This window comes from Falco rusticolus, chromosome 3, assembly GCF_015220075.1.
Source record: "Falco rusticolus isolate bFalRus1 chromosome 3, bFalRus1.pri, whole genome shotgun sequence".
Lineage (NCBI taxonomy): Eukaryota > Metazoa > Chordata > Aves > Falconiformes > Falconidae > Falco > Falco rusticolus.
In genome coordinates this window covers 79,744,834-79,767,921 of record NC_051189.1, presented here as the reverse complement: position 1 = coordinate 79,767,921, position 23,088 = coordinate 79,744,834, and the positions used below count along the sequence as shown (strand labels likewise).

The following is a 23,088-nucleotide window of genomic DNA, read 5'->3' as shown; positions in this document are numbered from 1 at the left end:
CTTGCCCCTCAGCTAAGCTCATTAACGTAGCCCTTTCACATGAACCAAGTCTGTAATTCAAGTTAACATCATTATTTTTTTTAATTAATTAATATTCCTGGCTGTGAATTCTGAGTGCTAGACATTAACCTAATGGGGATGGTGAAAGAGCTAGAGGGACAGCCACGTGACAGAGGTCCAGAAGCACAACCTCAGCACCGCCACACTGCACCCTCCAGAAAACACTGCATCAGTTAAACAGATTTGCACCTTTAACAATTTGGCACAGACCTAAAAGCTACAGTTGCTAGGCATCCTCCATCTAACATTTACTTTTGACAGCAAGTCCTGCAGGCTGCTGCAGTATGCAGAAGGTAGAATATATGTAGCTTGCGAGTTGACAAGCACATGCCTAAATGCTGGCTCTCTATAACATAAAACATGAACCACTTCGCCAGGGTGCCTCTCCCACTATTTCCATGGGAATTTACAACAGCCAGGATGTGACACACTGCAGCACTGAATGCAAAGGGTGCTGTTTTCATAATGGCCATCTAGGAAGCCTCTGCCTTTGATTTCAGGCCAGCACAAGAGCAAATAAACCATTAGGATCTTAAAGAACATGAAGTTTCCTACACAAATCTGATTTAAGTCCTCCCAAAATCACAACAGAGGCCAAATACCATACTAAAAGCTCCTAAGAGACCACAGCTGAACAAGGCCTTGAACACCTCTTATCAGCTTATTTTAAATAAACCTAAAAGCTACTTTCAAAATAGCACGAGTCTCAAAACACCAAGACGACTCTGGCTTTTTCATGTTCTCAAAATAGCATGCTAGAAAGATATCTACGAAAATAGAAGTTTTAGGTGCATTTAGCTTTCATTTCAAGCATCAGCAAAAGTCTATCCAACACAGCATTTGCTTAAGGCTCCATAAAGCATTCCCTCATCCACGACTCCCACTCTGATAAGCGTCAGAGAACAGGGACCAAACATAGCCAATCACTTGAAAGCCCTGCAAGACTAGAGGATTTGGATGCTGGAGCATGCTTGCTCCTTCCCCGCCACCCCACACGCCCTGCGCAGAGAGAAATTCAGATTCCTCTAACTCGTTTCACTGGAATCCAGGCAATCTAATAGAAGGTGGCAGTAAGCAGCATCACCAAAAATAAAACCATCAGAGAGAAACTACTGAAATGTAAAAGTAATGCTTTGGTTTAGGTGCTTAAATGTGCAAGTTATTTTCACTTTACTTCTTGACATAGGAAGCAGCAGTACATTTCAGAAACCATATTCCCTTCTCTGTCCCCAGTAGGCAAACCAGGGGAAAAAGTGACCATCCTCCAAGCAACATCTCCGCTCCTTGACTGCCCAGATTTACCCTTGCTGCCCTTCCACAGAGCAGGGCGAAGCTTCCTTGCTGTGACAGGGAGGGTATAGTGCAGCTTCTCGCCTCCTGTTCCTTGCCTTCTAGGAATTTCCCAAGCCACCACTGGAGGATAAGGAACTGTAATGCTATTAAACACTGCAATAACAAAATCTGAACTAAAGCATGCAAAGTCTGCCTGAAGATGAGGATTTAACATTTTTTTTTAACCTCTGGAAGAGCACCCAAGCAACAAACACAGTGAGGAAGCAGCATCAAAACTGGCAACTCCGCAAGCAAAACAGACAAGTTTACTTGCACATTGCAGCCTGCCTGCTACTTCAGATTACTGATTGCAGAGCAACAAGTTATTCTGTCCCTAATTGGGTCCCAGTCTAAAATAGTCTTGTTATTTTTAGTATAGTACTTAAGTATCTGAACTGTGCCCTGTACTGCCAAAGCTGGCATGCATCCCTGGCCATACCAGGAATTCCGATATTAAACAAGAACACACGCGCCACATATCCAGGCCAACTTTTGCTCTTCTGTGTTGTGTTTACTGGGTGACTTTAAAGACTTTAAACACTAACAGCCAGCCAAAAATGGCACAGACTTATACACTAATTCTGCATTTGAAGCCTCCCTACAGCTACTGTGCAACAGAAGAATCAACCCAGCAAAGAAGAGCAAGGGTTGTGATACCACTGATTATAAAGAGACAGTCAGTTTGCTCTCAGCAGGGTAGAGCATGGATAGAAGAGAAGAATGGGGTTATTTCACCTCTGTCTTGCTTGTTATGAGTCCATACAAGTTCTGGGGCACTGGAAGAGAAGAGAAATCTGAAATGCATCCTGTAACTCATCCTTCTTCTCTGTCCCCTTCCACACTGCAAGTACGCTACGGATAAATTTAAACTAGTCAGGAAACAAAAGGCCTGTGTTAAGTATGTTTACACACACACAGAAGGAGGATTATGTAAGCTCTGTCTCACAAACAATATGCTGCTTCTGCAGAAGAAATAAGATGATCAAAGCAAGACTTGTGCATCTTTCCAAGTCAGTCTTCCCACCTTCCATCAAAGGGGTGACAACCGTCCTGCAGCACGCTAATTCTGGAGCACAGCAAGCAGAACAAAATCTGAAATAGCCACACAGACTGCTCAAGAAAGCCTACCTGCCTCCATGAGCTTACTGGTGCTTACCTTGTGCTTCCATGGTGAGCTTATTTTTGTTAGACCAGGAAGAACAAGTTCCGATGAGGAATTAACTCTGCCCTTTTATCAAGTACTTTGCAGAAAGGAAGTAAACTCTATGAAAGAGCTTTAGAGACAAGATCCTAACCTGAAAGATGGCTGCCAGCCAACAAAAATTTGTGAGTCTTCATTACCACTACACCATCTGTTCTTGAAACTGTACGTTCCTTTTCAGAAGGGTTCTTACTTTGTGAACAGTATTAGTATTGTTCACTGTCTCTGCTCTGTAAACATCCCCTTACCCAACATGCTTCTAGATCTAGTGGTGACACAGAACCAAGCCTCCAGTTTGTCATATGATTATCTAGCCATTCTGGATTCATCAGTACATTTCTGTACTTTCTGTTTTAAACTTCTGTAGCAGCAGAAGCACAACACACAAAACCTGACATGGCTTCTGAATTATGGCTGAGCTGATCAGGGGCACTAACTAAATGATGTTCTCAAACCCAAATCTGACAAAACCAGCCAAGATGACGATTCAAGCTTTTGGCATTTGCCCATTAACTGTTTCAATGGGATGATTCCAGACAAAAGAACTTGCCTTTGTATCTGAAGAGAGCTTCCTGCCACTGTTTGTTCTCTCTCATCTCCAGTTTCTAATTGGCTTCCAGTTAATACTCAGACTCGAGATGTTTAAGTTTTGCTGTTGCCCATACATGATCAAAAGCAAGCAAGTTAGTTGTTCTCCCTCACTAGCTAAAGAGGTCAAGCTAAGTCCATTCACCTGTACTCCACTAAAAAGAGCAATAGCCTGAAGACAATTATTGCAATACCAGAATAAGTGAAGGTGAAGCAAGAGACAAAGTATCAAAAACTCATTCTACAATTCCACAGCAATACAATAATGCTTCAGGGAAAAGGTCAGTCCACTCATCACTTCCTCAAGAAAGTTACAGGTAATAAGGACAAAACAAACAAACAAAAACAAAACTAATAATAATAATAATAATAATAATAATTTAAAAAAAAAAACCACACAAAAAAACCCAAAATCCAGCCAACAATAAAACTACTATTAGTGATAGCAAGGCAGCAGAAAGAAAAAAACATGAGATTGAATGAATAAAGATTGCATGAATCCATTTTCAGATTAGCTGGGTTTTGTGAAATTCAGTCATGAACATGTTGAACAGTTTTGAGTTTTTCTTAAAGCTTCAAACCACTAGCAGTTATTTTTAAGAGTTCACAGTGGATTCGTAAGTTAAGAGAGACTGGAAAATGGTAAACAGTGATAGCCTAAAGAAGTGGGAGGGGAAACGAGTGGAAAGAACCACCTGAAGAATTATAGTTGCTGCTTATTTGCAAATGGATTTCCATTAAACCCATGTGTGAGCACAGAGAAGAAAACAAAATACTGAACTCAACAAAAACCAACAGTTCATGGATAAGCCAGGTCAATGCAACTCAGCTTCCTACTATGGCAGAATAAAATATTTTCAGGAACATAGAAACAGCAGACACTGAATTTAACATTAGCAAAACCACGTTGTAAGAATGCAGTTTGAATCTTTTGGCAAGTAAGAAAACTTTGTTACACAGTTATCAATGCAAATGGTCATCTTATGGTGGATTTGAAAGTGACTGGATAACTGCACTGGCTTGTTTGCTCAGATTTGAAAAAAATGGGAAGGCTCACAAAACAGCTTGCCATACTGAACAACCTGCAGAGGTCTGCCCTGGTCCCACACTATTCTAGTACTAATGATCTAGATAATGAAGGAGAAAATTATGCTCATTAAACTTGGGGATGCTGCTAACTTAAAGCTGCCAGCTTGCTGGAATACTGAATTCAAATGAAGTTTTAGAAACTGGAAAATTCTTTGTCAAGAAAGAGGCAAATACCATATCAGAATGTACAGAGGAACATATGTGAGAATCATGAAGCAATAGTTCTGTTCTACTCATGGCTGATAAAGCTTCCAGCATGACACTGTATCCAGTCTTCAGCAAGTTTCAGGAAAGATCAACTGGAAAGAATCCAAGCAAAAGCAACAGAAACATCACAGAATTAGAAAAACATGACATCTGGGAAGAAAAAATGAAAAACAGGATGAACTGGAGCTCAGCCAAAAGTGAAAGTAAGGGTCATGATGATATCTTTCAAATATATGAAAGCCTCCTGCAAAGAAAGAGGGAAGAGTCCATTTTCCATGTCCACAACTTTCAGAAGAAGAAACAGGAAGGTTTAAAAAGCAACACAAGATGATTTAAAAAAACATTACTGGGTGGAGCGGCAAGCAGGGTGTGGTGTGAGGGCACTGGGGAAAGAGGAAAGAAAAACACAAAGTCAAAATTGCTAAAAGGAAAAAAATCAGTGAGTCAACAGACAAGACCGTTCAGGGAGCACGTAGAGTTTCCCCATCACTGTCACCAAACCGCCGTCAAACACACAGCTATACTTCGGCTTCTCATTGATTAGTTGACCTTTCTAAAGTCTCCAGATTTAGGACTGTGCTACACGAAAAATAAGTTTACAGGGATGCGCCTCCTCGCTTTCTTATATGGACATTACACAGAGCAAGAACACCAACAAGCTGCATGCCAGCTGTAACCTCCAGAGCCAAAAAGTCTTAAAAATACAGTCAAAAAACACCCCCCTGCAAACCATACATGTTAAGATTTCTTTTTATAAAGTCTAACCCATGTACTTGCCTCTGTTGATACATAGGATATTACGTCCTAATGCTACAAACAAACCAGAACCTGACAACCGAGAGGCACGTGGTCAACACCCTGTGGAGAGCACTGGGAATTTCGCTCTCCAGTCCCACTCTGGAGGACAAATAGCAGAAACACTACTACTTTCCAGTGTCTTGAATAATTTTTTATGCTTAGCCACTACCTATGAGCTGAAGATCAAAATATTAAGGATTCACTGGCTGTCAGGTTTTTGAAGGGTACAAGGAGCAAAGAAATTTCTTCTTCCCGAAGAGCATGGAAAAAGAGCCATCCATACATGTTTATCTCTGCACAATTAACTGAAGTCAGTACTCCAAGGTGCAGCCATATTGTTCTGCAGCTTGGCATTAACACTCAGTAGCAAGCATCTCTGGCAGTTTGGGGAAAAAATAAAATACCCCAACCTTCATCCCATCAATTATTTTTTTAGCTTATGGATTGTAAGCAATGAGCTGTACCCACCAACGTTTTCCAAACTCCGTTTGCATTTGTTCTCACTATATCAAACCTCTGGGAGTATTAACAAGAAACGAACTCCAATTAAACATAACTGCAAGCATTATCTCTTACTCAGCCAACTTTCACTCTGCAGTTCCCCCTCCCCACACACCACAGTTTGGTCTCCACCATTTGCATCAATGGAAGTAGCTGGGGACGGGCATTTCACAAATCTCCCAAATCCACTACTCCCAGCTACAAGCCTTATTTTAGCCTTTAACCACGCAACTGGAAGATATTTAAGCATGCCACAGAGGCTTAAGGGAGGCTTTGGAATTGCATTTGCTTTATATTGTACAGCGTCAAAAAGACAGTCATTTGTCATTTTTCCTTGAGTATCCCAGAGTAAGATGCCGCTACAGGGATAAATATTTGTAAGGCTAGTTCACGCAGTTTTCCTTAAATCTGACTAGATCTAACCCCTCTTTGTTTACAAAGCAGGAATTATATCTAAATATCACAGCAACAGCAAGGAGGATCTAAGAGTTAAGATCAGGTTTCTAAGCACGGGAGGGGCTTGCTGTGGATTTACAGGATTAGCACCAGTGCCCTTCCCTCCCTATCAGGAATGACTGTCTGCTCCCTGCTTTGCATCTTTACAACTGCAGATACTGGGATCCTGGAGCATGAGGCCGACAGCCCGCAAAGGCAAAGCACTCGTCACTCCTAAAGAGTGACAGGGGTGGGAAATGAAAGGGAAGGGAAAATAAAGTTATTTTTTTAAAAAATAAAATCAACAGGTATAGATACTTGAAGTCATAGCAGAGCAGGCATTGCCACTTCATGGAGTTCAGACATGCCACCATTTGCATTCAGAGCAGAAGCTTTTTGTTCAGGCGCCTCACTGTGTGGTAAACCCTGGAATCCCCAGCTGCCTGAATGGCCACCAGACCACAGGACGTGGCAAATAAACTTCTACTCAGAAGTGACACTTGCGGTTTAGACCAGGACTGAAGTCAGGCCAAGTTTTTGATGTGAATTAGCTACCTGTATCACAAACGGGATGTTTACTACATATTGTGGTGTAAATACTCACTCTCTGCTGATTTTTTTTCTTCTTTCTAACACTTCCTCCACCTTTGAAGAGGCAATTACAATCTCTGAGAATTTAATTTCCACATGGGACATGGAAGTGAATATAGAGCAATACAGCCACCACACGGGCAAAACACAGCCCCCAGAAACAGCAGGTTTTTCCCATACAGATGCCCAACAGCAGCTCCAAGAAAGCATTAACATTACTCAGAAAAGATAATCATATCAGTAATAATTTTCAGAGCCATACTGTGAGCTAAGACACCACCCCACCCCCTTCCATGAAATCACCTTCACCGGTTGGGGGGGGGGGGGGGGGGGTGGGGAGGAGGAGGGCAGCCTGCTCTGCCTTTTCTCTCCATCACACTAGAAATACCTGCATGACTATGGAAATTAATTTGATTCCTTCTCTCACACTGCTGAGAAGTGGGCGCACCAGGAGGAGAAAAAAATTTAAAAAACAGAGTCAATTAACAAGTTGAGAGTTGTGTTAAAATTGCCCTTCTTCCTGCCTTCTCTTCTAGGTTCTCACCACGTCTCCCCAACTCTCTCCTCTAAAGCAGCTTTCCCTCTCCCCTCCCACTGCTGCAAAATGCACACATGAGCAGAGAGGTCACTTACAAAATGTCAATCAAATCCTGAAACAGACTGGAATGGTTCCTAATCTTTCTTTTACAGTAAGTATCACAACAATGAAAAAAAAAAAAAAAACCAAACATTTTTAGTTGGTGTTCACTTACATCCAAAATTCAGGGTAAATTCACATTCTGAGTTAAATTTTAGGTCTCTAGTCTGTGTTCAGTTCTCCCTCCCTAACAATGGCATGGCTCGGTCCTTTCTTACAGGATGGAAAAGGGCAGGAAGACTTTGCAGTGCTCCCTGGTGGAAGATGACACCATAATTCAAAGCTCTATAGCTTAGGTCAGTTTTAGGATATAGCTACTTTGGGCTGCTTTGGTTTACACAAATCCTGTTAGTTCTTCATTGATCAGATCTACCTTTGGGGACATTACAGCCACGCTGCAAAATCATCTTCATTGGAGTGCTTCATGGTTTGTTTTGGGGGGAGAGGGTAATAAAAAAAAAAAACAGAAAAACAAAAGCATTTGCAATCCAGGCTGCACTAAGGCAACATGGTTATAAAACAAACTCTTCTAATGAATCTTAATGACTTTCTGCCACTTTTATTAAAGCTACCTGGAGTATCTGGTTAATTTTAAACTGCTAATGGATTTCAGAGGCAGCAGCTCGGGTGAAAGTCACTTCTAATACAATCCTTTCAAGTCCACTGGTTTTCTAGGGACCTCCTTCGACTTGGCTAGGGGGTGTCAGGTAGCATGAGGTACCCCATTACAGCAGTACTTTTAAAAGGATCACAGAAGACCATAGAAAGACATAACCTGAAGCTCTCTCCCCCAAGGCCCTCAGCTCCACATAGGGCCACAGTCCTGCAAAGCTTCCATGCTACCACCGAGCCCAACGGCCCCACAGCCCAGCCTGAAACTACAGCTCCCATTGCATGCTCTGACACGAACCAGCCCGGCAATACATCACATTGCTGAAAGGCTTCATCATAAAGTCCTAGGGTACCAAGGAAGCATTGAATGCATGTGGCACGCAGCACACATTGAACTGCAGAGAAGACACATCCATCAGACACCACAGAGGGGCTGCATAATATAGTAAATATAACCAGAGTACACTAAACTAACAAATTTCAATTGAAACCACGCTGGTGATGCCCTAATCCTGACCTGCAGATGGATGTCTGTCACCCTGACCATGAGCAGCAGTACATTCTTCCTTCCATCTCTTCCCTCATCTACCCACGCCATGTAGTCTGCTTCATTTATGCATCAGTTATAAGGTCTACAATAAACTCCAGCATACCACTGAACTACATCCAAAAATCCTTCACGAGCAAGTCTTCAATATCCGTAGGACATTCCAGAAACTCTGTACTGTAGACACAGTCTCTACTATAAGAGCCTGCTGTAACTCTGTGTCAGTACAGCACATCAGTGGCAAAGCACAACTGGCAAACTGGTGGTACCCTCTCCCTCCTAGCACACCCTTTCAAGACTCTTCCTCTTCTATTTTACAACACAGGTGCTCACCACCAACTCCAGCTCCCGGTACTTAGTCACCACTGGGGACTTCTGGCAGTTGTCACAACCTTGAGATGCATACATCCCACCCACCCCCGAGAGAGAAATGAGGTACCTGCGTAGCCAGGAAGGGAAAGAGCACGGCCACCTGGCTGCTGGGAGCAGAGGTGACATTGCTGACAAGCGAGCCACAGGAAGGCAGCCCGGGCTGCAAAGAAAGCTGCTTTGGGAAGCTCTGGTCTTTATACACTGCAAGCCAGGATTTGTAAGAGTCTGCAAGCCCCTGACACAAAGCACACGCTTCCTTGCTTGGTGTCACAGAGTTACGACTGCAGACTGAGAGGATACTGGCAGGAAGATGGAAACTAAGACCAGCTACCAGATGAAAGCATCGTTGCCCACACAGCGCAATGATTTACAGCTCAACCATAGGTTTAGGCAAAAATTCACTCTGACCACACAGCTTAAATGTAAATCTGTACTCAAAACATTTACTTTAGACAAGCCACACTTGCGCACAGGAAGAAAGTTTCAGCCCCCCCCCCTTTAAAAAAAAAATAATAAAAAAATTAAAATTGAAAAAAGTAGTTGTCCCATGGATACTTCTCTGGCTGGATGAACCTTCTCTGAATCACTGCCAAAGTCAGTACAGACATGATATGGCTGAAGTCAAGCATACCCATTGGCCTGATATCCTGAGGAGAGGAAGAAACTTGATATTTGTATGCAACCACGTTAGTATGCCCATAAAATTACTTCTCATTCCTTACTTACTTCATCTCTGTAGCCCAAAAACCTAATACAGCTATGCAAAGCAACTGAAACATTATGCGTAGCATTTATTACAAAACCTGAACTTCACTCAGCAGCTGATAGAGTGCTCAAAGTAAAACACAGGGTACGGGGAGAATATTTAAGATGCATTTTGTCAGTCTCCAAATGACTTTACAAAAGCCAGAAACTGTTTTTAGACAGAGGCAGAGCCCTGTAACGAAGAATCAGAAAAGATCTCTTCCTCAGTCCATGCAAGAGTTTGCGTGTAACAGAGTTTGTACCCAGTCAGAAAGACTGAGCTAGTCAATTAGCTCAACATTTTTTGTGTTAAAACTATGGAAAAAGCAAACCAGAAACATTTCTGAAAAGAAATGCTTGTCACTGCTGTGTAATCTAGAACCCAAGAACCCAAACTCCAGGTCTTCCCAAACTCCATTTGGTAAAATGAAGGAAAGCCATGACACATCACATTGCCCCCAGAGTGATTCCACATTTACCACAGGCAAGAATAATAACTGAAATTACTAAAGAACTTATTTTGGTTTTCAGTTTGCAGGGTGGTTTGTGGGTTTTGGGGTTTTTTTTCAGGCTAAAGCATACTAGCTTTATCAAGGCTGAAACATTTGCAGCTCTATCCCAGGCAGCCCCTCAAGAGTCACAGGGGTTTATGAGTGAGATCTGCCCTACAGCCACCAAGGCCATTTCCTAGCAGACGGAAGAGCAGACACCTCTAGTGCCTTTATTTGATTCTGGCTAAAGAAACCCCTCTTGGTCAGAGCAGAGCAGCTGAACCAGCTCGCAGGCAGCTCCGGGACTGCAAGACTGGGAACAGCCGAGACATTCCAGGAAAAAAACATTTCAGCTGGTAACTGGCCTGAAACAAGTATGTTTTACCACAACATTTCAGGGTAAGTCAACCAAATCTCCAGTGTTCCTCATAGCTCTGCTGTAAGTATGAGCAGTTATTATGCTCAGTGTTTCTCATAATATGAATAATGATGGATTTATTACCAGTTACTTCCTCAGTTGCTCTGGTTTATGACGATTGTATAATAAGATACAGCTACACATACCTTACATAATTTTCTGAAACTGTGAAGGTGATATTTTTATCTTCTTTATACATACAATACTAACATTTTTGTTACGGCTGCGTTGCTCAATAAAAAGCCCCACATAGCACTGAAATTTCATATTAATTTTAAGAAAACAACCCACCCACACATGTCCATTTTCTTTTAATTTTTTTTTTAAGAAATACACAAATAAAGACACTGTCGCTCAGATTCACATTTCAGGGCAGCATATGGATCAGACACAAGGTTAAAACAAGTTTTATCTTCCCTAAACCCACACACATATTCTAGAAAATCTCCCTTCAACAGATAAACCTTGCAAATACAGACAGGCTCTGGAGATGCTCTGCAAAGCCAGGTCTTAGCTTCTTCACTTGTGTAGCTCCACAACATGTGTCAGAATTCACAGAGAAAATCCTTATGTTGGGTCTTCAGAAAAATCAGTAGACTTCCCCATCCAAGCTGGCCCAGCAGCTTGCTACTACTGAAAGGAGAGGGGACCTGTTCTCTTCCCATTTATTTCTCTTTCTTTCCCTAGAAAGACACCTCACCTCAGCTGCCCCATCACATTTCCAAGAGCTGATCCCATCTCCTAATCCACAAGAAAAACCTTCTCAGAAAAAAAAAGTATGCAGGGCAGCTTTCTACCTGGTTAGAGAGTCAGCCATGACCAAATTGGCCCCAGGTAAGAGTTGCAAGTGCCTTCACAAAAACAACATCATCTTCTGGTAGTAGTGAGCTCTTAGCATGGCCCACATCTTTTCAGAAATGAAGACTTGCCCCTCCCAGGGGAAAAGCTTCTCCACATTGCAGACTTTGCACAACAGAAATTTGTATTTCAGCACTCTAAAAAAGTGACTTGTATCACTGATGGCTGCATACTAGCTGTCTCCCTGAAACTCTACCAAGTGCTGCCAAATTGACCCAATAAGCTACTTCACCTACAAAAATGTTACGTTAGCTCACCTGAATTTTAAACGAGAGACCTGGGGAACAAACCTTCTAAGGAAGAGTTGGACTGTGGCACATCAAGAGCCCAAGAAGTTCTCAGTTTTGCTTGTATTGGTCTCTAAGTCAGACTGTTACAGCACAGTAATCCTTCATCCACTTTTCAAAATCACTCGTTTTCCAGGCAACCACGACAACTCCTGCTCCTGGGAAGAAGAGCTGAACCACTTGCAAGTAAACCAAGCCAAATTATACGCTTACCAAAATTAGCTAAGGCTAATACTAGCAAGACATCTTGCAATGCCATTCTCCTACCAAAGGCTGCATCAGCAGTACTCTTTTCCAAAGGACACTGGGGAGAGAAGTCACCAGTCAACAACTCAAAGAGGTGCTACAAGTGTCACCACACACCTAAACTCATCCTATCACACACAGAATCAGCTGCAGCATTCTTTGCAATACTCCTCTGACTTTGTATCTGTTAACAATGTCATCCACCTTTGCTTGCAAGGAACTCCACAGGGGTTTCAACCCTGACCATCAGCTGTAGAACAAAAAAATACATGCTAAATGCAAAACAAGCCTGAGCACACATCAGAGATGCCAGCAACCCAAACAGCATTTGCTCTGCACTCCCACAGCTCATCTTGTAGCCTCCTTGCTCAATTCTCCTGAAACCTTTTAGGGTAAAAAAAAAAAACCCAACAAAACAACAAAACAAAACCAAAACACCACCACCCAAACCAATGCCTTTTCTGAAACCTTTCAAACCTTAGATGTCACTATGGGTAATGTTGTAATAGCCTACCAGTAAAGAATATCAAAAGCTATCAGCTCATGAAAATTATGTATAATCTGTGACATTCCGTTTTGATCATTTCTACAGCATAATAATGAGCTATTCTGATCACTCACCCCATACAGGGCTGTCCTGGTTTTGGCTAGGATAGAGTTAATTTTCTTCCTAGTAGCTGGTATAGTCCTGTGTTTTAGATTTAGGGAGAGAATAATGTTGGTATTTTAGTTAGCGTAAGCACTGCTCAGCAACAAGTCAAGGACTTCACAGCTTCTCAAGCTGCCCTGCCCGCAAGGAGGCTGGGGGAACACAAGAAGCTGGGAGGCGACACAGCCAGGACAGCTGACCCCAACTGGCCAAAGGGATATTCCGTACCATGTGGCATCATGCTGAACAAAAAAAAGTGGGGCAAGTTGGCTGGAGGGTGGCAGCCTCCTACTCTGGGACTGCCAGTGCATTGGTCAGCAGGTGTTCAGCAACTACACTGGGCATCATTTGTTTCGTATATTCTTTTATCATTATTATTATTTTACCTTCCTCTTCTGTCCTATTAAACTGCCTTTATCTCAATCCACGAGCTTTTACCTTTTTTCTGATTCTCTCCCCCGTTCCACTGGGGGCAGTGCATGAACAGCTGTGAGGTGTTTAGCTGCCTGCTGGGTTAAACCACAACAAGGGCCTTCAGGAAGAACCATCATTCAATAACAAAAAATAAAAGCAATAAAGCTAGGAACCCAGCAGCCAGGGAGGAAAAAAAAACAAAACCAAAACCTCACAACTTAAAAACCAAACAAAACACAAAACAAAACAAAGAAACCACCACAAAAACACCACTTCTGGCCTCAACTTTTTGGATTCCAGGATTCCTGGAATGAAGTATTTCATCGCAACACAAAACAGAAGATGACAATATTAAATCTGGTGAGCTTTTCCATAAAGCATTTAAAAAATGCATGCATTGAAGTATAGATGCTGATGGCAAATCTGCCTCTAGCATAAGATTTAGCACCAAGTAGTACTTTTTCCTTACAATTGTGCTACACAGATACCCTTTTCTTGGAAACTGTTTACTACATTCCTTGCTGTGACCACGTACAGTAACTGGAACATCACAGTCAGAGCTGGACAGGAAAAACAAAAGCAACCTGACCCACCGAGAAAGCATCTGCCAGCACTTGAGCCATTGTTCTGCAAAATATCAAGGCTTGAATTCTGATATAATCCCCTGACATCTCGGGTGATGTCAGCACAAGCAGCTATTAGAATGAAGAATGATCACCCACAAGACATTAATTCAGGAAGAATCAATGGCCTTGCAATACATATTTCTCCCTTAATATTCTCTTAAATGGACTTCAAATACATTTAAGCCAGAAAGGAAAGCAGGCCTTTTAAGAAAGGTTTTGGCACAAGACAGAAATATCACAAGCTTCTCAATTCTTAGCTTTTCCAGCCCCTTGAAGTTTAATTCCACACTTGTGCTTTGATATAAAGTTCCTCGTTCCTTTCCAAGGATGCTCAAAGCTTTAACAACACACTAAGCAAGACTAACTTACAGACTTCACCTTCCCCCAGTTCCTCTCACCCCCACTCCCAATTTCCATTTAAAGAGAGAGAAAGTTCTCCCATCTGCATCTGTACCTAGTAGTTTTGCAGAGATAAACATCATGGAAAAGAAGGGGGGGGCGGGGGGGGGCACGACATGAACAAACAAAACCAAAGGGAAAAAAAAAACATAACTCCCCTATTTCTATGTCAGCTCTTCAAAGCTTCTGCTCTCATCCTTTCTAGTATACAACTATCTTGTCCTACTGCCCTCCATTAAAGTCAAGATCCGGGAAAATTTTTGGACAGTTTCTCCTAGAAAAGGATCCAAATCCCTGCTGCCAGCTAGTTTTGAAATCTGAAGCACTCTACAAACATATGAAGCATGCACAGACACAAGAGTCTGGTGGTAACTCCCTGACAAAGTGTGTTTAAGCATTAAACCATTCTGTAATGGAAGCATCCACAGTGGAAGAGATTTGGGTGACATTTCAAGGATTCCTTTCCCCATGGTTTCAAAAGTCAAAATTAGCACCTGAAGATGACCTAGAAATAAAGCTAATCAAAGTTTAGAAAGAGCTTCTGAAAACTTAGTCTGTGCTGCAAACCAAGAACATGAGTTAGGAGAGAGCTGCAGGCACTTGATCAAGTCATCAGAATGGCATAATTTAGATCCCAGGCATTGAAAGAAGTTTCCAAGTGTTCATCAAATGTTAATCTCCACCATGAAAAGAGCCTATGGACTCAGAGATTCTCCCGGCTTATTGATTTTCTCACCAGGGATGCATAATGGAAGAATGATACTGGTGTCATGGAGCATTATCCACCCTCACTTATCTGCAGCCTTCAGCAATCGCAGGCTTGGCTTCACTGTGGCTGCTTGGCTTCTCCGATTTCCCTGTTGACACAAATTCTGCAGCAGCAAGCATGAAGGGAGCTCAAGGACCATGCTCTGAAGTTTACTTTTGACCAAACGTAGAAAATCCCACCACTGCTCAGCAGGAGAGTTCCTTCCCACTGAGCTATAGGTTTATTCCAACAGGATGGCATGGCATTTCCTCTACAGTTTGCTGCCAGGAAAGTAATTTCCTATTTTTGTCCTGTTGAGAACTAGTAGAAGCTGGCATTGATGGTGGCTGGGAAGAGTCAAAGGCTGGTTTGCTAGTGGTTTAACCAAACGTGTGTTTACAATTAGCCCATTCATCATAACCTGCCCGTGTAAAACTGCCTTTTTGGAAATTGCCCATGTTCCTTGGGTTTTCCTCCAAAAAAGCTGAAACAGACTCGCTAAGAAATACATTGTTTGAATAGTACTGCTAGAGCAACAGAACTGTCCAATAGTGAATACTGTAGCCGTTAATGCAACTGTTGGGCACTAAGATCAACATAGCTGCTCAGCTTGTTGCTGTTGGCTTAAGGATGACAGGTCAGCAGCAGGAGGGTAAAATAATGGGAAAACCTCTTGCAGTCTTCCCCTGGAGTCCAACAAAAGAATACAACAGAAATAGGACACTGTGTTACTCATACCCTACAGTATGCACCTGCAAGAAGCGAATGCAAAGATGGTCACAGTGTTCCCAGCAAACTCCTCTAGGGCACTCCTCACCTCTGCACTCAAGGACCATGGTTATCACCACAGTTGCAAAGCTGTTTTCAGAAATACACTGTGCAGTTTACTTAAGACTTGTGACTCCCCTCTCCCCATCCCTTCCCTCACTTCAGGGAAGAATAAGCAGCGTCTGTCCTACCTTCATGTGGTAAAGGGGAAATTTCTTCGCTTCCTTTCTCCAAGAAAAGGTCAAATGTATTCTAGCAAACAAGATTTATCCCATCACACCTGAGCCAGTGTATTCTCAAAGCCAGCAGTCTTGAAAGCTGCAAAGGACTCCAAGAAAGACACATCTCACCTCTCTCACTATAATAAGGCAGACTTTCATGCCATGTGCCTACATTATGCCAGATCTAGTCTCACAATCTACAAGCCCAATACAACCTGTAATTTTACTTCATACTACATACCAGAGAACCACCCATTTTCCTCTACCACTTTCCTCTCTCCAAAGTTATCTTTTGATACTCAACAAATGTAATGACTTACCAGAAATGACTTATCAAAGGTTTCTGAAAAGCTTCAGGATGGAAAAGGTCCCTCACACGAACTTATTGTATTAGTCACATGGTGCATTATCCATGCTGCTTGAGTAGGTCTCCTACTCCGCTAAAAAGATCACTCACTTCCAACAACTAGTCTTCACGATGGCCAGCTTTTGCTGCAGTCATTCAGGAGTGGTAATCTGCACCTCCCCATCACTTAACTGAGATGCAATTAGCAGGTTTCATTAAAAGCTCTCTTGGCTTGTAAATGATGGCCAATGTTGGGTTCTGGAGAACCCACAGGATTCATCCTGCCCATACGTTTGTTCAATCCACACCTAAGCCTCTGGTCCTTTCCACCATGGGTCATTTGCCTGTAAAAATCCAAGCAGCCACTAAGCTGACGCCACATTCTCCTAACAGAAAATCACTTACTCAGTGCTCAAAACCTCATGCATTCACAAGCATCTTCCAACAAGTTTTCAAGTTCACTGACAGCACTAGCTCCTCACCACTAAACAAATCACTCCTCTTTTCTGTTACACAGACCAGGAAAGACAGAACTATTCACAAGGGCACTACTGTAAAGCAGGGCTTGAACTTGCAATGCCTTCAGTCCTGACAGCCACATCCGCTTGCATGAACTGCATGAACTGATCCATCTGCAACTTGTGGAAGACCCTAGGAAAGCAAAGGAGATGAGTTTTCAGACAGTGGATGCACATCAGTGTGAATGTGAACATCTCTCAGAGTTTCAGCATAACTCAGCACTGGTGGCAACTCACTTCATGAATCCTTCAGTCTTCAGCGCTCCTATGCACATCGTAAGTCCGAAAGCTGCTAGAAACCACAAGCACCACTACTTCCAGATGAATGTACCTGTACAAAAAACATAGTGCCTGTCTCTCACATCAGGTTATCTGCTGAGGAAACAGTACCCAGGGGAATAAGGCATACCAGCAAAGGGATTGCCAAGGCAAAGGGATTGCCAAGTATATCCAACCAGATCTCATAAAGTCAGGCTGTTCTGGTTGTTTTGTCAGTGAGGAGCTAACAGCCTGTTTGTAGACAGGATGCCTTATAGTGATCAACAATTTTTTTTTTTTTTAATGCTGCATTCACAGTAGAATCTGGCTTCCTTGGACAGTCCCCTCCACATCACAACTGAGGAACCATATCGAGCTAATGGGAGAACTGCTGTCCAAAAAGATCATCCAATTCAACAGATGGTATGAGAATAGCAAGGACCTGGCATGGGACTAGTTCAGAAGTGCATAGCTCAACAAGTATGGAGAAAGAAAAGTCAATGAGGTGACATCTGTTTACTTGATAATATTATGTTTCATAACAACCACCGGTTTGGGAGAAAAGGTAATGGGAAGCAAACTGCTTTGCCACATACAAGTTTAGGTTGCAAAGTATTGTCCCGAGCAGCAGGCGGCACAAGGATAGCAAACCTGTCAATAAAGTTCAGTGCTTATAAAAGGATTCATTGGCAACTTCATAATTCCTAAAGATCGCTGAGTTTCACCTTTTAGGGAAAGGATCTCCTTTCCTAGATTTCCCTAGGTGAAGAGCTGCTACTGGTATATTTTGGACATACCCAGGAGCAGGTCCAGTTTCCAAGAAAAACAATCCTAACTTCTTAGCCTGCTTTCCTACAGAAGGAGGCTTATGCAATCACACTGCAGCCAAGCCAGTTGGCAAGTTTCACACAAGCCTGACAGAGGCAGAGGTCTCAAGAGTTATCTTTCTTGTTTGTGAAAACCCTGGGCCAGGTGGGCACACGTAAGAAATGCTGCACTGTGAACTAGCATCAGTACCCTCATAGCTGATGCAAATCCAAAGAAAAGCAGGCTTCTTTAGTCTTAGTGTGGATAGAAATGCTGGCTTAAAAATGAAGAAAACCTTTTTCCCTTGACCCCACTAGTAATGTTCACACAGAGGTTTAGAGTAAAAAGGCCAGCATAAACTGGTAAAGTTGTGCACCACCGTGTTTGCTGTAACCAGTGAAATTTTTAACTGCGCAAACACTTAAGGGTATCCTAAAAATGCGTACCACCAGACATCAAAAGGCACCCTCTTCATGTCTCCCCCCAGCCCCAGCTTCCAGGTATCTAAAGAAACACCTCAGCACGCACTTCCCCGCCACATGCTTCCCAAGACAGAGATCAGCTGGTCTAAGCAAAAGTTTTGCCTAGAAATCTGGCCTCACTCAGCGCTGTCACCATAAACCTCTGCAACCACACGTACAGGGGCATGGCAGAAGGGAGGAAAGGAACGACAGCACAGTCCCACCCGGTGTGACACTACCCGGGAGCCCCCCAGCTAGCCTGCTGCCACCGCTACGCACGCCCAGGGAAGCTGCCGGTGCCTTACAGTCTAGAGGGACATCTGCTCGTTCGGTGCTGTCAGAAAACAAACTCCCAGTGCAACACTCTCATGCTGCTGGCAGAAGCGGCACATGACCCAGCTATGCCTTTCCTCTGCCAGCTGGGAACTCCCTGCCTTAGAAGAATCCCTTCGCCAGAGAAATCCAGATACTTTTTGCCCATTTACACCCTGAGTGCAGTGGAGAACATGACCAAAGATTTCTAAAAAACCTTTGTGACAATTCTTGCTGGAATCGTTTAAGTGCTTGCAAGATAGAGGGCTGCAAATGTTTACACAGTGCATGGCATATGCTTAAGCAGAACTGAAATACTGAGACCCATTTTGCATTCAGGTAGCACTTTCGGACCACCTAACAGAAAACACAGGAATATGCTACTGAAATCCAGGTGTGGCTGTATCTGAGGATGAAAGCCAACTCACACAGCGGTAAGGGAGGGTGTATTTTGATTAACAAAACCAAGGAAAACCATGGAAGTACCACAAGATCTTTAATATGTAGCCAGGGCAAACAAGACCTACTTTAAGAACAAATAAAGACCAAGTGAAGAAAATGAATTGAGTATAACATGGTAAAGCGATCACTGGAGGCAAGCGTCAGGGTCTGCTGCTCCGTCAGTTTATCATTTGCAATAAGGCTACCAAACACTGCTTTTCAGGCTTTGTTGTTGGCTCTACGTCGTGATGAATTTTAAAGAGTTTGGCTCTGGAGAAAGAAAACCTGAACAGCCTTGATATTAGCATGTAACTGTACAAAGATAGCCAGAGGAATACGGCTCTGGAACACTCTCCTCCTCCTGCCACACTGTGAGGTAAGCTCTCTAGGAAGGCTAACACTGCATGGGAAGAGCATCCCGCTGACCCTCTGCCAGCACCCTTCACATGAGTAGCACCCTGCTGACCCCCTGCACCCTTCCCCAGCCCCAAAATGATTGTGAAGCACAGCCAGAGCTGCCACTTAAAGTTTTGCATACACTTCCTTTTTTGATGCGGGTTTTCTAATCTCCATGTGTTTCTGCAGAGTTTTTTTAACCTGTCCTCATAACTCACTCCTTTTTAATCCCAGGATTAGCCTTGTTGCCCTTCTATGTACTTTTTCTAGAGGTTTAAGCACAACTAGTGTCTAGACGCAGGGATAGAGTTGGAGTGTTAACGCATCACTGCTACGTGTCCTGCAAGATCTGTTAGAATGAGTAATTGCTCATCACCTTTATGAGGCCACACAATTCCAACTGTTCCTTACAAGCATAACTTAAGGCAGTAGCTACTCACATCCCTCCTACCCCTCTCTTGCTTCCCCCCCAACCCCGAATTCATTCTTCTTTAGTGAAAGGAAAAGCAAACTTGCATTCTTTAGGGCTGTTTTAGAAAACCCGATCAATGCTGCTTTGACATACCAGCAACACATGTTCCTGTTTCAACAAATGGGAACATTTCAGGCAGACCACCACTTCAGATGGAGTGGGGCTCCAGGCTGCTGAATCAGCACTTTCCATCCTGCTGGCAATACAGTTATGCGATGCTTCAAAGGAAACCGGGGGAAAAGGGTAAAAGCTTGGGGGGGGGGGGGGGGGGGCCGCGCTGGCACTTAAGCAACAGAAGCGAGGCAAGGCGATTTTACAGAAGTTCATCTGCCAAACCAATTCACTGCAAACTGTTCTTATAAAAGATGCCATCGTTTCAGCCCCAGCCTGCAGTACCACCGTTACACAATAAGAGCACCGTGCGTGCGCGGCTCTCCCGGCGGGGAGCGGAGGCAGAAGAGCCCCAGCGCTCCCCCCGCTCCGGGGCTCCCGGGCTGGCCAGGGGCTCCCGGCGCGGCGGGGGCGCGCAGGGCCGCCCCCTGCGGACACGGACACGCACGGCCGTCGCCGCAGACCGGCGCAGCGGATGAGCAGGAAGGTGGCAGCACTCCGGGGTGGCATTTCTGCGAACTGCCCATCCACCGGCCCTCCCGCAAACGCTGCGCGGCTACGGGGTGGGGTGGGGGGGCACGGCGCGGGGCGCCCTGGGGAGTTTCGGCAGCACCGCCAGCAGTTGGCGGGGCAGGTCTTCGCCCAGCTCCAGCGCGGGGCGACGGGAAAGCCCGGCTCCCGGCACCGCCGGGGAGAGGCACGCAGCGGGCGAGCAAACAAAACGCGGCAAGGAAGCCCCGAGCCGGGGGAAAGGGCCGCTCCCCCCCAGCACCGCGGCGAGCAGCAGCCGGCCGCCCCCGGGGCTCCCCGCCGGGCGGCGGGAGGTGCGCGGGTGGCGATCCCCGCGGGCACGGGGCGGGGGGGGTGGGGGGGCTCGCCGGCGGCCCCAGGAAAAGGAAGTTTGCTCTCCTCCTCCCACCGGCCTCCGGCACCGAGGAGCCAGCGAACTCTCACCCCCCACCCCGGCCTGGCCTCCCCGCGCTGCGGCTCTCCAGGGGCAGCGCCCCCGCCCCCCCGCGCCGCCCCCCGGCCCCTTACCTGCTGGGCGGGCAGCCGGCACCCTCCCCGCCCGGCGCGCACCCGCCAAGTTTCGGGCGGGCGCAGGGGGTCAGGGGAAGGGTCGTGCGCGGCGGCGGGGAGGGGAGCGCGGGCGGGGAGGGGGCTCCTCCGGGCGGCGGGGTGGAGGGGGCACGGGAGGGCGAGCTCTCGCAGCCACGCGCCTCAAAAACAGCAATAAAAAGTATATATTTTTTAAATTAATTTAAAAAATCACGGAAAAACGCAATTAAAGAAGCACAGAAACAGCAACAACAAAAAAAAAAAAAAAAAAAAGGCAAAACACACCCAACGCGGAGGGGGACGCTCGCGCCTCCGCAAGGCAACCCCGGGCTGCGGGAGGAATCCGCCGAGAAAACTTCTGCCTGCCCGCCCGCCCGCCCGCGCCGCTGCTGCTGCTGCTGCCGCCGCCGCTGCTGCTGCTGCTGCTGCTGCTGCTGCTGCCGCCGCCGGCTCCCGGTGCTAACGGCGCCCCGCCGCCGCCGCGCTCTCGCCTCGCGCCCAGCTGACTCCCGGCGGCGCCCCGCGCCCCGCCCCGCCCCGCCCCCGCCGCACGCAGCCGCAGCCCCAGCCCGCGCCCCGCCGCCGCCGCCCCGCCGAGGGCAGGGGGCGGCCGGGAGCCCCGGCGGCGGGCGGCGCGGGAGGCGGCAGGTCGGGGCGCCGCTGCGGGGGGCGCCCTGCCCGCTGACAAAAGCCCGCCCGCGGGTAGCACCGGCGCGTGCTTTTGTTGCGGGGGAAGGGGGGCTGTGCGCTCCCTGAGATAAAGCCAGCAGAGCACCCGGGGCATCCACGGGCGCCGGACATTCGCGCGGGGACTTCTTCTTTAACCTTCCCCCCCCTCCCCCGTTACCACGGCTTTCTCCGCAAACCTGCCCGGGGAAGGTGCCCCAGGTCCCCTCCCAGCGCTCCCGGTGGCACCGAGCAGGCGCCCGGCGGGGCGGCGGAGGTGGGCGCTGCGGGGAGCCGCTCTCCGCCGCCAAACGCCCCGAGCTCCCCGCAGCCCCGCGCTCCGCCGGCGCTGCTGCCGGCTGCCGCTCCGAACTTCGGTGCGGTGGGACCTTGGCTGTTTCGCTCCCCGCATCCGCACCGCTTTGCCGTAGCTCCCAGCAATCCTGTTTGGCCAGTAGCTCGCGAGTAGCTCGGGCTGCGAAAAACCCCGCTCTGAGGAGGAGGGAAGCTGCGCGCTTCCCCCAGAGCCGGTGTTTTTAAGCCTATAGATTTCAACGCAAGCTACCGCGCTCGGGGAGGAGGGCAACGTTCAGCCGGCCAGATGCAGCACCCCTTCTCCTAAGTAGCCAGCGCTATAGAAGGAAACCAAGTGCGCGGAGAAGCGGGGGAATCTCCGAGTTTTTCCTCCCGGGACCGCGTGTGCGCTGGCGGGAGCGTTGCGGCTCCGCGCCCGCGCTGAACACGCCGTGCGATGTAACGTGATACCCGCCCGGCTCGTGCGCGTTCCCCCTCCGCGGCTCTTCTTCACTGTATTTGAAGGAATGTTTTTGTTATCAGCCCGCCCTCTCCGTCCCCGTCTTTCCATCCAGCCCTGCTCTGATCTCACTCTGTCCTCACCACTTGCTCTCCCTGTTCAACTCCTCAAGTGTCTCTGGTTTCCTCGTGTGTCACCGCAGCCGCTCGGACGCATGCGCCCGCTGCTCGCCCTCCTCACGCCGACAGCCCCCCGGCCTCTCCCAGGACCATGCTTCCCTCGGCCATTCCCACTTGATGCGGTGCTGAGCGCCGCTCTCCAGCCTGTCAGCACTGCTTACGCTCGGCCTGGCCCAGGCCCAGCCCGGCCCCTTGGGAGGTTGCTCCGTGCGCCATCGCTTCACAGCCCCCAGCTCACCCCTCTCTTCCCGCCGCGGGGCTGGTCTGCCCTGGCCTGTCAGCCGTCGCTCTCCCCAGTGGTGCGCTTTGGGGGTCCAGCCTCAGAGCGCTGGTACCGCACTAGAGGTGAGGCTGCCTCCTCTCTGCTGCTGCCGGACCCCAGGGCCAGTATGGCTGCGATCACAGCCCCACACGCCTACATAGGAAACTTTCTGTGCCTATAGGTCGTAGAATGACAGAGCAGCCCAGG

At 46.5% G+C, this 23,088-nt stretch overlaps 1 protein-coding gene and 1 long non-coding RNA gene across 5 annotated transcripts in view; one reads left to right on the top strand and one right to left on the bottom strand.

Moving 5' to 3' along the window:
• LOC119144491 overlaps positions 1-13,168 on the top strand; it is a 33,428-nt gene extending 20,260 nt beyond the window's left edge. Inside the window, exon 3 of the long non-coding RNA XR_005103149.1 lies at positions 7,339-13,168. This is a non-coding gene — a long non-coding RNA (uncharacterized LOC119144491). The remainder of the gene's footprint in view (positions 1-7,338) is intronic.
• Positions 1-22,124, bottom strand: part of GRB10 (growth factor receptor bound protein 10) — a 149,187-nt gene extending 127,063 nt beyond the window's left edge. Inside the window, exon 1 of one of the 4 annotated variants that reach the window (XR_005103144.1) lies at positions 21,306-21,452. The gene's annotated coding sequence lies outside the window, so the exon portion shown is untranslated. Of the gene's footprint in view, positions 1-20,999; positions 21,109-21,305; positions 21,453-22,104 lie in introns of those variants that run through there. The other 3 variants (XM_037379970.1, XM_037379967.1, XM_037379969.1) reach the window with 3 other exon arrangements.
• Positions 22,125-23,088: the final 964 nt, after the last annotated feature.